Source organism: Schistocerca americana, chromosome 6 (genome assembly GCF_021461395.2).
Source record: "Schistocerca americana isolate TAMUIC-IGC-003095 chromosome 6, iqSchAmer2.1, whole genome shotgun sequence".
In the NCBI taxonomy this organism is placed as follows: Eukaryota; Metazoa; Arthropoda; class Insecta; order Orthoptera; family Acrididae; genus Schistocerca; species Schistocerca americana.
In genome coordinates, this window is record NC_060124.1 from 455,472,154 (window position 1) to 455,487,369 (window position 15,216).

The 15,216-nt window shown below is 46.4% G+C and overlaps 1 protein-coding gene across 1 annotated transcript in view; it reads right to left on the minus strand.

Moving 5' to 3' along the window:
- The window catches only part of LOC124620205 (aminoacylase-1-like), a 121,318-nt gene that overhangs the window by 35,092 nt on the left and 71,010 nt on the right, over positions 1–15,216 (minus strand). The gene's annotated exons all lie outside the window — the stretch shown is intronic.

The window sequence follows — 15,216 nt, forward strand, 5'->3', positions numbered from 1 at the left end:
ACACACCAGATTTATCTTTTTGAAGGAACTAATACAATTTTTAGAAATATATAGGGTACATCACAAAGGACTATTCTGGACAACTTTCAGTATCGCATCAGCCTCATCTAAGAAAATTTAATGGCTCTGTTAGGGACCACATACTTTAAAAATCGCTAACCTATTGTCTTTCCCTCTCTAACGATGGTTGTTAGGAGCACCGTGCATTTCAATGCAGTCATTATTATAAACAAAAATCTTCTTTGGAGACAGAAATTTAAACATTATGAAAGGTTCCCTTCTTCAAAGAATATGAGAGTACGTAACATCAAAGGAATTCATTACGGTTTGTCACTGTCACCTAACGAAAAAGCACTCTCTGTCTTCAGGCCACAAGTGGTCCATCGGGACCATCCGACCGCCGTGTCATCCTCAGTTGAGGATGCGGATAGGAGGGCGTGTGGTCAGCACACTGCTGGCCCGGTCGTTATGATGGTATTCTTGACCGACGCCGCTACTATTCTGTCGAGTAGCTCCTCAATTGGCATCACGAGGGTGAGTGCACCCCGAGAAATGGCAACAGCGCATGGCGGCCTGGATGGTCACCCATCCAAGTGCCGACCACGCCCGACAGCGTTTAACTTCGATAATCTCGCGGGAACCGGTGTATCCACTGCGGCAAGGCCATTGCCAACGAAAGAGCACAAGCGTATGAAATATCAGACCAGGTTTGTAATTAGACTGAAGATTACCTAGCCAGCAGAACACAGCATGTCGTTCATGACGGCGAGAAATCTTCAAACTTAAACGTAACTTCCCGCGTAACCCAGGGGATCTGATCTATATTGTTCACAGTATACACTGACAGAAAAAAGTTGTAACACCAAACAAAATTAATGTGGAGTAAAGAAATTTCGGGAATGTATTTTCCTAGGTAACATATTTAAGTGATTAACACTGACTGATCACTGGTTAAAGTATGCTCGAGATAAGCCATTTGCAAATGTGGAATTGTGGTACATTAATAACCGATGTAACCGCCAGAATCTTGAATGTAAGCATGCAAACGTGCATGCATTATGTTTTACATGTGCCGGATGTCAGTTTCTGAGCTGGAGTTCCGCGCCTGCTGCACTTGTTAGGTCAATACAGGGACATCTAATGCTGCTTGTTGATGACGCTAGAGTTGTCTTCCGATGAGGTCCCGTTTGTGCTCGACTGCAGGCAGATCAGGTGATCGAGCATGTTGGGTAGCAACAGTGTATGAGGGCGAACGATGTCTTCTTGGAAAACATCCCCTGGAATGCTGTTCATGAATGGCAGCGCAACAGGTCAAATCACCAGATTGACGTACATATTTGCAGTCAGTGTTTCTTGGGTATCCATGAATGTGCTCCGTCTGTCATACGGAATCGCATCTCTGACCATAGCTCCAGGTGTAGGTCCGTCCAGTGTGTCTAGCACACAGACAATTTGGTTGAAGGACCTCAGTTTGCCTCCTTCTAACCAACACACGGCCATGATTGGTACCGATACAGAACCAGCTTTCTTCAGAAAACACAACAGGCCTCCAACCAGACCTCAGATGAGCTCTCGCTTGACACCACTGAAGTTGCAAATGGTGGCAGTTGGGAGCCAGTGAAATGCACGCTACAGGGGTCTGGCTCTGCCGATTGCGGCTCGAATTGCTGCTGTAGACGCAGTACGATGCTCCACAGCCATACGGGGTACACGACGGTCTTCCCTCACAGTAGAGTCACTTTGCCGTCCGGATCGCGATCTTATTGGGACAGTCCATTCTCGAGACAATCACTGCCAGCAATCATGTATGGTGCGCACAGTTCTGGCATGTGTTCCTGCAACATTGCAGAATGAACTTCCGGCTTCACGTAGCCCTATCGTACGACCTCTTTCAAACTCAGTGATGTACTGATAATGGCGTCTTTGTCGCCTTAAAGGCTTTCTTGACTACCATCAACTCACCATGTCCACTCTTACAGGTACCAAACGCTCACGACCTTTACAGTGTGTGTGATTTGGATTTTTTATACAATGCGCAATATTGTACAACTTTAGTTGCAAATAAACCCAGATGAAGGGAATGAAAAATCTTTATATATAAAAGCAAAGTTTTTATTCACTCACCATACACAAGCGCAAACCGCTAAAGATAGAAAGTTGAAATTTGGAGAGATTTACCATCTTACACTGTAGGCATCGTTTAAGAAGGAACTTTTTGTGGTTCCACCCCCAAGGGAGTGAAATAGAGAATGAAACTTTCCTTTAAAAATATGTAGCTATTAATATAATTTTGAAAATAGATCTACGAAAATTACTATTTACTTCCTCGGTCACAAATAAAGAAATAGATATTTCAGCATTTCTGAAAATTTAACCGCTGTGGAGGGAAATAGATGGTGAAATTTTTTGAAAACAAATCGTTATTAAAGAACAATTAAGGCACTTTTAAAGCGTTTTTATTTCTCGGTTGAAAATTAAAAAGTACGTGTTTCAGTGTTTTTGAAATTAAGCCCCTAAGAGGGTGACATACAGTGTGAAAGATTCAATGACACATCATCGCGCAGCCCAAACCGCTAGGATTAGAACTTTGAAGAGGACGTTGATCTTGTAATGTAGGCACCATCTAGTAACGGATTTTTCGAAATTCCACCCCTGAGGAGGTGAAAGTAATTTTTTACGTTCTTTTACATCGGTTTTGAAGTTAGAGCTGCCAACAATGGTGTTTGAAATCTCTGACAGGATTTAAAATACGAGCTTCAGCAACCTTCGAAAGTCATCTGCTAAGGGGGTAAAATAGGAGATGAAAATATCTAATGTATTAAAACATTTTTAAAGCTTAAGCCATGAAAGTTCTATTGGAATTTTAAAGAAATATGTATTATGGGATGAAAGTTTGTATGAAAATACCACAACAAGACCCCAAAAGCCAGGATTAACAAAGACCTTCGTCTCTATCTGTCAGAACCGTTTTTTTGCCAGAAGTACATTCGGAAATGTTCATGCTTCTGTGGTATGTTTAGAAGATGTTGCCATTTGTGAAGAACATAAAAATTCGGTTAAAGAAAAATATCTTGGACATCATACAATAAACACGAGAGGAGCAGCTCTTTTCTTTCTGGCCTCCCTTCTCCCCTCAAAGCGCTTCCTTGATCTTCCCGAGGGTGCCCCCCGGCGGGCCTGACGGTTAGAATAAGCCTGAGGTATTTCTGCCTGTCGTAAGTGGCGACTAGAGGGAGTCTCACACCTTTTGGCCTTTATGTGATCGTCCCCTGTAGCGTTTCACCTCAATTTTTTCAAAATTTTCCGGAAGAGCGAGCCAACTGGGGAAGGGCGCCTTACATGGTATATCATGTCCATCGTGCATTGAGATCTTTAGCCCACTTTCTCATTGTGACATTGCAGTCCCTCTCGTCCTCCATCTCTTGCGTGAGGACACCCTTCTGGGAGTGTTTTCCTCCACCCACTATGCGGTGCCGTTATCTGCACCAACGATGACCACGGAATTCTTTGCAACTCATATCCAGCACAGCTGCCAGTCCATTGTGGTGGGGCCGCCATGTCCCCTGTTGATTGTAGCCACCTGATTACTCATGGATCGCTCTGCTTATGCCTGCGCCATTAACTCCCCACGTATGCCAAGGAGTAAATGCCTGCTAAGGGGCGCCTGTGGAGAGGGCCCCTGATCGGAGTGGGTGGCATCAGGGCAGATGACGCGTAATGAAGTGTACCACTTCATCTCTTGCTGGTGATCAAACGCCAGCAGTATCTAAGCGTTCCAAGTCTCAGTACAACGGAAGGAAGTATGATGCTAGATTGTTCCCTGCCCAGACACACCATTGGAAGAACACCAGGCTAAGGATGCGAGCGAACATTATTCGCCCCGGTACCTTGTATGTACGACAGCTGATGGGGACTCATTTGTCTTGATGAATCCTCAGTTTTTTTGTAGAGTATTTAGAGGAAAAGTTCGAGGAAGTGGAGGGCTTGTCCAAAGTGCGGTCAGGTCAGTTTTGATAAAAACGGCATCCTCTGCCCAGTCATGGGCATTACTCACTTGTGACAAGCTTGGGGATGCTCCTTTTACCATCACGGCTCATAAGTGCTTAAATATGGTCCAGGGTATTATATTCCACAGGTCCCTTCTTTTGCAGTCTGACAACGAGCTGCACGCCAACTTAGAGCGACGAGGAGTTCATTTCGTTTGGCGTGTCCATCGAGTACTGAGGGATAATGAGGTTGCTACTGGTGCCTTCATCTTGGGCTTCGTGGGTGACACATTACCTGAGAAGGTCAAGGTGATGGTGTACCGCTGTGATGTGAAGGCATATATCCCTCCCCCAATGTGGTGCTTTAAGTGCTGGAAGTTTGGTGATATGTCTTCCCACTGTACTTCCAGCATCACATGTCGAGATTGTGGATATCCATCCCATCCCAATATTCCACAAGCGTCACCTCCTATCTGTGCCAACTGTGGAGAGCATCATTCCCCTTCCTCACCAGGCTGCAGGGTTTTACAGCAAGAAAGGAAAATCATGGCATGCAAGACCCTGGACTGTCTGACCTATACTGAGGCCAACATCCTGTGGTTATGATGTCATCTTACGCCGCCACTACGAGAACAGTTGTAGCCCCATCAGCTCCACAAGTTCTTCAGTTCTCAGAGCCAGAAGACTACACCTGCCCCCTTGGTGGTGGGGGGTCACATCCCTCCCTGTTGCTCCTGCACCACCTACCTTGGGAGCACTGTGCCCCCAGCAAATACTGGGGCCGCTTCTCAGCTGAAGAAACCTTCCCAGGTTTCTGCTAGTGGTAAAGATGACACCCGCCAGTGGCTGATGTGCTCAAAAGCAACTGGTCATAGGGCTTAATGACCATCCTGAGTCCTGGAGACTGAATCAGTGAAGCCCTCCCAGCCCAGGAAACCCAAGATCAGCGAGAGAAATCCAGAAATAAGACCCCCAAGACTAAGGGAATTGCGGTGGCACCCACACCACTGCTACCTACAAGCTCTGTGACTGAGGATGAGGTGTCTGCTGAGGACCTAGATCTCGCCAGACCCTCAGACACAATGGATATAGCCTGTTCAGGATATACGTCGGTGGCAGCAAGTGACTGAGGCATAGATTGCCTCATTGAGTGTTTCACGCCTTCCCAGTCTCACGATCACGTCATCCTCCAGTGGAATTGCGGCGGTTTTCTTCCACCTCCTGACTGAGCTGTGCCAACTGTTAAGCTTTACACCTGCTTTATGCTTTGTCCTTTGGGAAACCTGGTTCCCGGCAGTGTGGACCCCTGCCTTTCGTGGCTGCAGGGGATAGTAGAAGAACCATAGCGAATATAATAGACTGTCAGGTGGAGTTAGTGTTTATGTCCTGAACTCGGTATGTAGTGAACCTGTGCCCCTTCAAACTCCTCTTCAAGCTGTGGCTCTCAGGATGCGGATGACACAGGAAATATATGTCTGCAACGTATACCTCCCTCCAGATGGTGTGGTACCCCTGAAAATATTGGCTGCACTGACCGATAAGCTCCCTAAACCTTTCCTACTTTTGGGAGATTTTAACACCCATAACCCTATGTGGGGAAGCACCATGCTTACTGGCCGTGGCAGAGATGTCGAAAATTTACTGTCCCAACTGGACCTCTACTTTTCAAATACTGGGGGTCACACATTTCAGTGAGGCTCTTGGTAGTTACTCGGCCATTGACTTATCTATTTGCAGCCCAGGACTTCTCCTCTCTATCTATTGGAGAGCACATGACGACCTGTGTGGTAATGACCACTTCCCCATCTTTCTGTCACTCCCCCAGCTTCATGCCCATGGATTCCTACCCAGATGTTCCCCAAACAAGGCAAACTGGGTAGCCTCCACCTCTATCACTGTTGAATCTCCCCCACATGGTGCCATCGATGATGTGATTGAGCAGGTCACTACAACGATAATTTCTGCGGTGGAAAACTCGATCCCTCGTTCTCTAGGGTGCCGCTAGCGAAAGACAGTCCCTTGGTGGCCGCCGGACGTCGCTGAGGCAATGAAAGATCGTCGGCGAGCACTACAGCGACATAAGCAGCACTCTTCCCTTGAGCACCTAACAGCCTTTATGCAGCTCCATGCCAGTGTTCGCCTGCTTATAAACGACGGAAACAGGAGTGTTGGGAGAGGTACGTGTCGACTATTGTGTGCCATAGGTCACCTTTCCAATTCTGGACGAAGATCAGACGTCTTTTTGGGTACCAGACCCCAAGAGGTGTCAATGGCGTTAACATCAATGACGTGCTCTCTACCGACACAAATGCGATTGTTGAGTACTTTGCTGAGCACTAAGCTCGAGCCTCTGCATTGGAGAACTACCCCCCAGCCTTTCACACCCTCAATCGGCGGATGGAAAGGAAAGTCCTCTCGTTCCCTACATGCCACAATGAACTCCATTTACAGAGTGGGAGCTCCTCAGCGCCCTTGCACATTGCCCTGACAAAGTTCCTGGGCCGGATGAGATCCACGGTCAGATGATTAAATATCTCTTGTCTGACTACAAGCGACATCTCCTCGTCATCTTCAACCGGATCTGGTGCAATGGCGTCTTTCCATCGCATTGACGGTAGAGCACCATCATTACATGGCTAAAACCTGGTAAAAATCCGCTTGATGTGGATAGCTATTGGCCCATCAGCCTCACCAACATTCTTTGTAAGCTGCTGGAACGTATTATGTATCGGCAGTTGGGTTGGGTCCTGGAGTCACGTGGCCTACTGGCTCCACCAGGGTCGCTTTAACACTGATAATCTTGTACCCTCGAGTCTGCCATCTGAACAGCCTTTTCCAGACGCCAACACCTGGATGCCGTCTTTTTTTTACTTACGTAAAGCATACAACACGACCTGGCGACATGATATCCTTGCCACATTGTAAGAGTGTGGTTTTCGTGGCCCACTCCCGATTTTGGTTAAAAACGTCCTGTCGCTCCGTACTTTCCGTGTAAAAGTTGGTGCCTCCCATAATTCCCCCCGTATTCAGGATAATGGCGTTCCGCAGGGCTCTGTATTGAGCGTATCCCTATTTTCAGTGGCCATTAACGGCCTAGCAGCCGCTGTAGGGCCGTCGGTCTCCCCTTCTCTGTATGCGGATTACTTCTGCATTTCGTATTGCTCCTCCAGTACTGAGCGGCGCCTACAGGGAGCCATTCACAAGGCGCTGTCTTGGGCTCTAGCCATGGCTCCCAGTTTCCAGCTGCGAAGTCGTGTGTCACGCACTTCTGTCGGTGTCGTACTGTTCATCCTGAACCTGAACTTCATCTTAATGAGGATCCACTCACTGTAGTCGAGACGTATCGATTCTTAGGAATGGTTTTCGACTCCCAATTGACTTGGCTACCTCACCTTCGTCAGCTTAAGCGGGAGTGCTGGCAGCACATCAATGCTCTCCACTGCCTGAACAACACCAACCGGGGTGCAGATCGCTCTACGCTGCTGCAGCACTACATAGCCCTTGTTCAATCCCGACTTGACTATTGGAGTCTGGTTTATGGTTCGGCGGCGCCCTAAGCGTTACATTTACTCGACCCAGTGCAGCACTGTGGCGTTCGCCTAGCGACGGGAGCTTTTAGAACGAGTGGTGATTAGTGTCCTGGTGGAGGCCGGAGCCCCCCATTGCGGATCCGACGTGCTCAACTGCTCGCCAGTTATGTTGCACCCATGCGTATTTCTCCTGAGCATCCGAATTACCGTCTCCTTTTTCCACGCGCGGCAGTTCATCTCCCGCATCGGCTGCAAAGGTCAGGGGTCGTGATTGGGGTTCATGTGCGATCCTTTCTCTCTGAACTAGAGTCCTTTCCTTTACCACCTCTAATTGAGGTCCATTCACGTACACTTCCGTGGTGTACACCTCAGCCGAAGATTCGTCTGGACCTCTTGCATGGCCCTAAGGACTCTGTTAAGCCTGCCGCTTCTGCTGTCATTTCCTCTCGATTCTTGGCGTGTTCCGATGGCTGGTGGTAATGTTGGCTTCGATAATGTCCACAGAGGCCATGTTGAACATCATTCCTTGCCCATTGGCTGCAGTGTATTCACTGCAGGGCTTGTGGTCATATTTCGTGCATTTCAGTACATCCGTTCCTGTTCTGGTGTGTAGTTTCTTCTCTGTTCTGACTCCCTTAGTAGTTTACAAGATATCGACCAGTGCTACCGTCGCCATCCCTTGGTAGTGAACATCTAGGAGTCCATCTCTGCTCTGGAACGGCCCAGTCGTTCAGTGGTGTTTGTATGGATTCCAGGGCACATCGAAATCCCAGCCAACGAACAGGCTAAGCGGAAACCACCCCTGGAGATGGCCATCGCTGAAACTGACCTGCGTTCTATCTTACGCCGCATGATTTTCGGCTTTGGGAGACGGAGTGGCATAACAGTATGCACAATAAACCGTATCATTAAGGAAACTGCGAATGTGTGGAAGTCTTCCCTGCGGGCTTCTCGCAGGGAATCAGTGGTCTTTTGTCGGCTCCGCATTGGCCATACGTGCCTCAAACGTGGTTACCTCCTCTGTCGCGAGAACCCACCTCAGTGTCGCTGTGGCTCCCAAATGACAGTCGTCCACCTCTTGCTGGACTGCCCACTTTTAGCCACTCTTCAGCGGACTTTTACTTTCCCAGCAGCCTACCTTCGGTGTTGGGCGAAAATGTCTCGACAGCAGCTTTAGTTTTACTTTTTATATGTGAGGGTGCCTTTTACCATTGATCTGAGATTTAGCGCATGTCCTTTGTCTCTCTGTGTATTCCACCCTAGGGCTTTTAGGGTGGAGGTTTTAATATGTTGCAGAATGGCTGGCTTCTCCTTTTTTACTCTCATGGTCAGCCAGCCTTGATAATCCACTTTCGTGTTGTTAATCCTTTCTCCCTGTTTCTTGCATCTCTCTGTGGTTTTCTTATCCTGTTTTGTTCGTTTTAGCGTTTGTTGTCCTTCTGTCGTTCTTCTGGTTCTTCCTTTCTCCTGTTATTGTGTCGTGCGTCTTCTTTGTTTCCTTCTTTCCCTTGGGTAATTTTTCCACTGGGAACAAGGGACTGATGACCTCGCAGTGTGGTCCCTCCCTTCCCCTCCCCCTTTTAAACCAACCAACCTACCTTCTCGAAGGTGCCCTCATCGGTGAACTCCACTGCTTTGGTTAAATTTAAAAGTAAATGTCATGTTACAATAAAGGGTGATCCAGAATCTTCTCACCTTTACAGCATTAAAAAACGAAATCGAGAAATAAACGGTATGAAAAGAAATTGTAAATGTTTCTCAGAGCCCATGTGCTGTGACGAGAGTTCCCTTTTAGAACTGAAATCTTGTCATACTTAGCAAAACAGAAAATGTATATCTTCATAATGCATATATGTAAACGAATATTTTGACATAGTGTTCTTCTTAAAGCAAAATAAAGCGCGAAGAACAAAATACAGTTTGCAGAAGACAAACTAACTGACACTCGATCAGAAGAGTTCAAAGTCTGAGTTGCTATCTGATTGTGAAACGGAAAAATAAAATATTCACTGATCGCTCTACAAAAATAATAATCACTGTCGAAGCACTTTGTCGAAAATATTTTGCTGTGGATGAGAAAATAATCGTCCTCTAAATCGCAACTTCCTGATGGAAATGTTGAATACGAGACAGCATAACCTGGCAGGAGACATTTTCGCTGACATTCGAATACAACGCTCACCTTCAGAGGTTACAATCTTATTGGAAATAAAATGTAGCGTAAATCGAGGAAATAGAAGTTTCCTCCAGTCTTATAAGTAGATGAGCCGGCTGGCCCAAACACGAGAGAGGCATATATTGGAATGTGCACCACACCAAGCAAGTCCACAACAGTCTTGAGACAAGTTTCCTACGTCTGTTTTCCTGTCAGTGGTCTTCCAATAAAGTGTTACATAGCGAAAAAAATCTAGAAAAGTAAATAAGGACTCCGGACAGCGCAGCAGATCAGGAAATCACATTGAATAAAGAGAAGAGAGAACACAAAGGAAAAAGTAAAACAAATAAGTTATAGTCCTGTGTCTCCGCACGCTTCTTGCAATCGTATTTTCAGTAACTCTGCAAAGGTTTCGCTATATTTCCTCCGCGTTTGTTCTTTAACGTTTTCATTCCACAAATATACCGAGAAATCCAATTTATCAGACTGTTAGGGAGAATATTGCGTGAACTGTGTGTCTCACATTAAGATCGTCGCATTTTTCTTTGTTTTGGGATAGGGGTTCCATTGCGGTAAGATGGCATGTGACACTGTGATGTGGTTTTCTAGCGACTCTGTTTATATACCGCAGCAGGTTTCTTGTAGTGTCCAAGATGATACGAAATTTGCGGCATGTAAAGTGATGTTCAACTGTGTCCTCTTTCGTACACATGTCGCGGTCACTTGATCGGAGTAGGTGAATTGAATAGAGGTTAGAATTTGTTGCAATAGTGCGAATTACGAACTTATACCACGTTGAGCGCACACTCCCAGATAGAACCTCGGTGTACAATGGGGGCCGTCACTGAATAGAAGTAATATTATAAAAATTTATTTTTTTATATTTCAATTAATGTTCCCCAGTGCCTTCTGCCTGGCGACTAGTTTAGCTCGTAAATCACGTTGCATTATACCGGACAGAACCACTTCGAAACTCACGTGTTGAACCATCAGCAGCTAAACTCACGCGTGGCTGATGAGGTAAGGCTACCGAACCGCGCGTCTACAATTTGGCTGTCCAGTAGGGAGGGTTGGAGGCGATCACGTGGGGGTAGAGCAGCGGCCAGCAGCCGGGAGCGGACACGCCATCTGCTCTCTTCTGCTGGCAGCTCCCGACCCGGTTAGACGCTCTCCTCTCCTGCTCTCCATTCAGTTTCGGCGGCTTCTCTAGGCCTGCCTTCAAACACTTTTTAGCGAAATAAAACATCATGTCTATCATAAAATGTTTAACTTCATCACCTCAACGGGTGCCTACTGCTTTCCCTTCCTCGCCAATCCTGACACATTAACATCGGAAACAAGATTTTTCCAGACAGTTTCCCCCTTCTGTTGTGGGAGTCGCATCTCCCATTTACTCCTGACTGGAGATCTCAGAAATGCGTTAGCGATGTCGCTGACTCTGTTCCCTCTCAAGTCACCATGTAGAAGGTATCTGGTGTCGAGGTAAATCCGACGCACGAAGTTCAGCACATAGCAGATGCTGCTGATTTGGACTGTAGCATCCAGTGATTGTGGCCAGAATCTATGAAATGGTTCAAATGGCTCTGAGCACTATGGGACTTAGCATCTTAAGTCATCAGTCCCCTAGAACGTAGAACTACTTAAACCTAACCAACCTAACGACATCACACAAATCCATGCCCGAAGCAGGATTCGAACCTGCAGCCGTAACGGTCACGCGGCTCCAGACTGAAGCGCCTACGACCGCTCGGCCACTCTGGCCGGCATTTATGAAATAATCTTGATGTTGGGCTCCAAGAACGTATTTCAATCAATGATTTTGTGCGTTTGATCAAAAGCGTAGCACACTTGTCGTGTAAGTCTATCAACCCCAATCCACTCAGGGTGCAGACCCTGAAGATGTGTCCCCCCACGGCATCCGATATATGGCCTGTTTAATCGTACGTTCTATTTATTTGAGCTCTAGCACTGATTGAGTCAGATAACAGGCCCTCACTGGCATCTAGCCGTTAATGATCTCCAAGCTTTCGTGAAAATCCAAGGCCCTGACCGAGTGTATTCTGGCTGTCGCTCTGATTTTGAGCCAGATGAGTGCCTCCATTCTCTGCGATCTATACGTCATGACGACTCCGACGATTTTGTGTTGTGTCCAGACACAGAACATGTTTCGCTGAATCTTCCAACCGCGACGTGTGAGGCACAGTAACACCATCTTCGTAGGTTTGAAAATCGCCCCTGTTGCCTTCTCAAACTGGCGGAGTATAGTGTACAGCCTGTCCACGTCTGCTGGCTGTTCCAAGCAAACTCCGCAGTCATCGGCATAACCCCGGCAAATCGGATAGTAATTAATAATTTTGTAGTTATCCATCTTTCTAGATTTGACTATGAAGAATTTTATTTCCAACCGTACGAACTGCAGTTTCGACTAGCAGGTGACATATACGGGTTACGTGTTTCTGTGATGTTCAGTCCGAAGACTGCTTTCATACAACGGGCAGTCCTACTTCGTCCTGTGCCAATCTCTTCTTCTCCGACTACCTACTGCAACATACATCCATTGGAACGTGCTGTATTCGAGCCCTGGTGTCTCCTGTATATCTTTTACCATCCCTTTACCCCCCCCCCCCCCCCCCTCCCTGCCTCACCACTCTACATTACCAGACTTCAAAGATGTATACTGACTGATACGAACTAGCAACACCAAGCAGAAGTTGTGCAACATAAACGACAGCTGGTAGGGATGTTTCAACTCCTGAAAGTGTGATGGCTATTCAGACTTCACATCAGTTGACTATTTGCTTTAAACACACGCTGCAACGGTCATGTTAGTTTCAAATGGGCTCTCAGCATCATGGGACTTAACATCTGAGGTCATTAGTCCCCTAGAACTTAGAACTACTTAAACCTAACTAACCTAAGGACATCACACACATCCATACCCGAGGCAGAATTCGAACCTGCGACCGTAGCGGTCGCGCGGTTCCAGAATGAAGTGCCTAGAACCGCTCGGCCACACCGTCCATAATGTTAGTTTCCTTTCCGACTGGACGTGGTGAGTTGAAGTTAGTCAAGAATTCCTTTAAGGCGACGAAGACCCCATTATCAACATCCCTCTGAATTTGAAAGAGGTCGTGTAATGGGGCTAGAAGAATCTGGATGTTCCTTCTGCGATACTGCAGAAACACTTCGCAGGGATGCATTGTACATTACTGCTGCAGCGGTCGTCATGGGAGCGTACGGTCACAAGAAGACCAATCTCCAGACTGCCACAGCGCTCTAACGAGAGGGAAGACCAAAGTGTTCGATGTATAGCGCTGGCGCATCTTACTACATCTGGCAGCAGCAATTTGAGCAGCAATGGTCATCATAATGACACAACGAGCTGCTCAAATGGATTATTTCAAGGACAGCTTCGTGTCAGATGCCCTGTAGTGTGCATTCCATTTACCCCAAAACATCCATTTACCCCAAAACACCGCCATTTGCGACTTCATTGATGAAAAGCGAGAGCTAATTTGAGGGTCGGGTTGAGGTCATCTGCGTTTTCTCATAAAACATGGTTCTGCCTCGGTGCCTGAGATGTTCGTACGTTGGTCAGAAGAAGGGCAGTTGCGGCCCAGCAACAACCTGTCTGCATGCTAGACACACTGGAGCTACGCTTTGAGCTATGGTCTGGGATGCCAATTCGTATTACAGCAGGAGCACTCTCGTGGTTATTCCACGCACCCTGGCGGCAATTCTGTATGTCAGTTTGGTGATTTGACCTGTTGTCTTGCCAATCCTGCACAGCATTCTAGGGGATGTTTTGATACAGAAAAGCGTTAGTCCACATACCGCTGTTGTAACCTAAGCATGTTCTGCAGAGTGTCAGCATGTTGCCTTTACCTACTAGATCACCGGATCTATCTCTACGCGGAAACGTATGGGAAATCATCGCACAACAACTCCAGCGTCATCCACAAACGGCATTATGTATTCCTGCATTGACCGACAAAGTGCAACAGGCATGGTATTCCATTTCAAAAACTGACATTCGGCACGCACAAGACATAATGCTTGCCAGTTTGCATGCTTACATTCAATAGTCTGGCCGCCACACCTGTTATTAATCAGCAAGGCTACTGGGATTAGTGAACACAGGGTTATCGTAGCGAGACTGAATACCCTAACACACATATCCACCAAAAATAAGCAAAAAAAGTTTCTTCAAAAAAGGAGATAAAAATTTGCTAATTGCCTTCGTGAGAGACAATCTCAGTCCTTCCAAGTTAGTAATGTAAGTGTAGATCAGATGTGGCTTGAATTCAAAGAAATTGGTTTGTATCAAATAAATTAACAAAATACGGAGCTCATCAGAAACTCGTTCAGATGGCTCTAAGCACTATGGGACTTAGCATCAGAGGCCATCAGTCCGCTAGACTTATAACTACTTAAACCTAACTAATCTAAGGACATTACACACATCCATGCCCGAGGCAGGTTTCGAACCTGCGACCGTAGCAGGAGCGCGGTTCTGGACTGAAGCGCCTAGAACCGCTCGACCACAGCGGCCGGCACGGAGCTCATCCTCCATGGTACACAAAACAAGTAAATACACTATTGCAGAAACAAGGAAAAACTCGTGCTAAATATAAGCGTACGCGAAACCCCCTACACAAGCAATCATTTACAGAAGCTCGAAATTTAGCGTAGTCTTCAAAGCAACATGTTTATAATAGTTTTCCATATGAATATTTGTCTCGTAATCTGGCAGAAAATCCAAAGAGATTCTGGTCGTATGTAACCTTCGCTAGCGGCAAGACACAAAAACGCAATAGCAATAAAAGTGTTATCATTGACAGTGCTGCTAAAGCAGAGATATTAAACACGGCCTTCCGAAATTAATTCACCAGAGAAGACGAAGTAAATATACCAGAATTCGAATCAAAAACAGTCGCCAACATAGATTACGAGTACATAGATTCACGAGTAGTGAAGCAGCTTAAATCACTTAATAAAAGCAAGTCTTCCGGTCCAGACCGAATACCAATTAGGTTCCTTTCAGAGCACACTGATGCAAAGCTGATGCACAGAATTAACTGAGCCCCCAGAGATCTCTATACTACCTGGATTTAGATCTCTAATCTCATGTGTTAGAGCACGATACTTGGGCGTGCCTGCAGAATCTTGTCATTTTCATTTGCGTAGTCCCCCATGTTATGGTTAGACAAAAAAATTTGCACTGTTCTGTACGTGATAAGGAATGAAATACTTACTTCTGGCTCTGAACTTCATATTAGCATGCAATATAGTAGGCCGATGTCGGAGGAGATCGAAAAGGTTTTATTTAGCGTTCTCGTGACATTTTGTGGCAGCCTTGTTCCGATTAGGCAAGAAACGAAATACGAGCATGTTTGGCCGGAACGTTCAGGCGGCTGGAGTTCGACATCCAGAGCGTGTAGACATCGCTGTGAGCTCCGGATTAAATATCGCTGTTGGTTGTCCAAGCAATGGAAAAACAATTACTTCCGGTGTAGTCTTTCGAAAAGAACATTCAAGTGTTTGT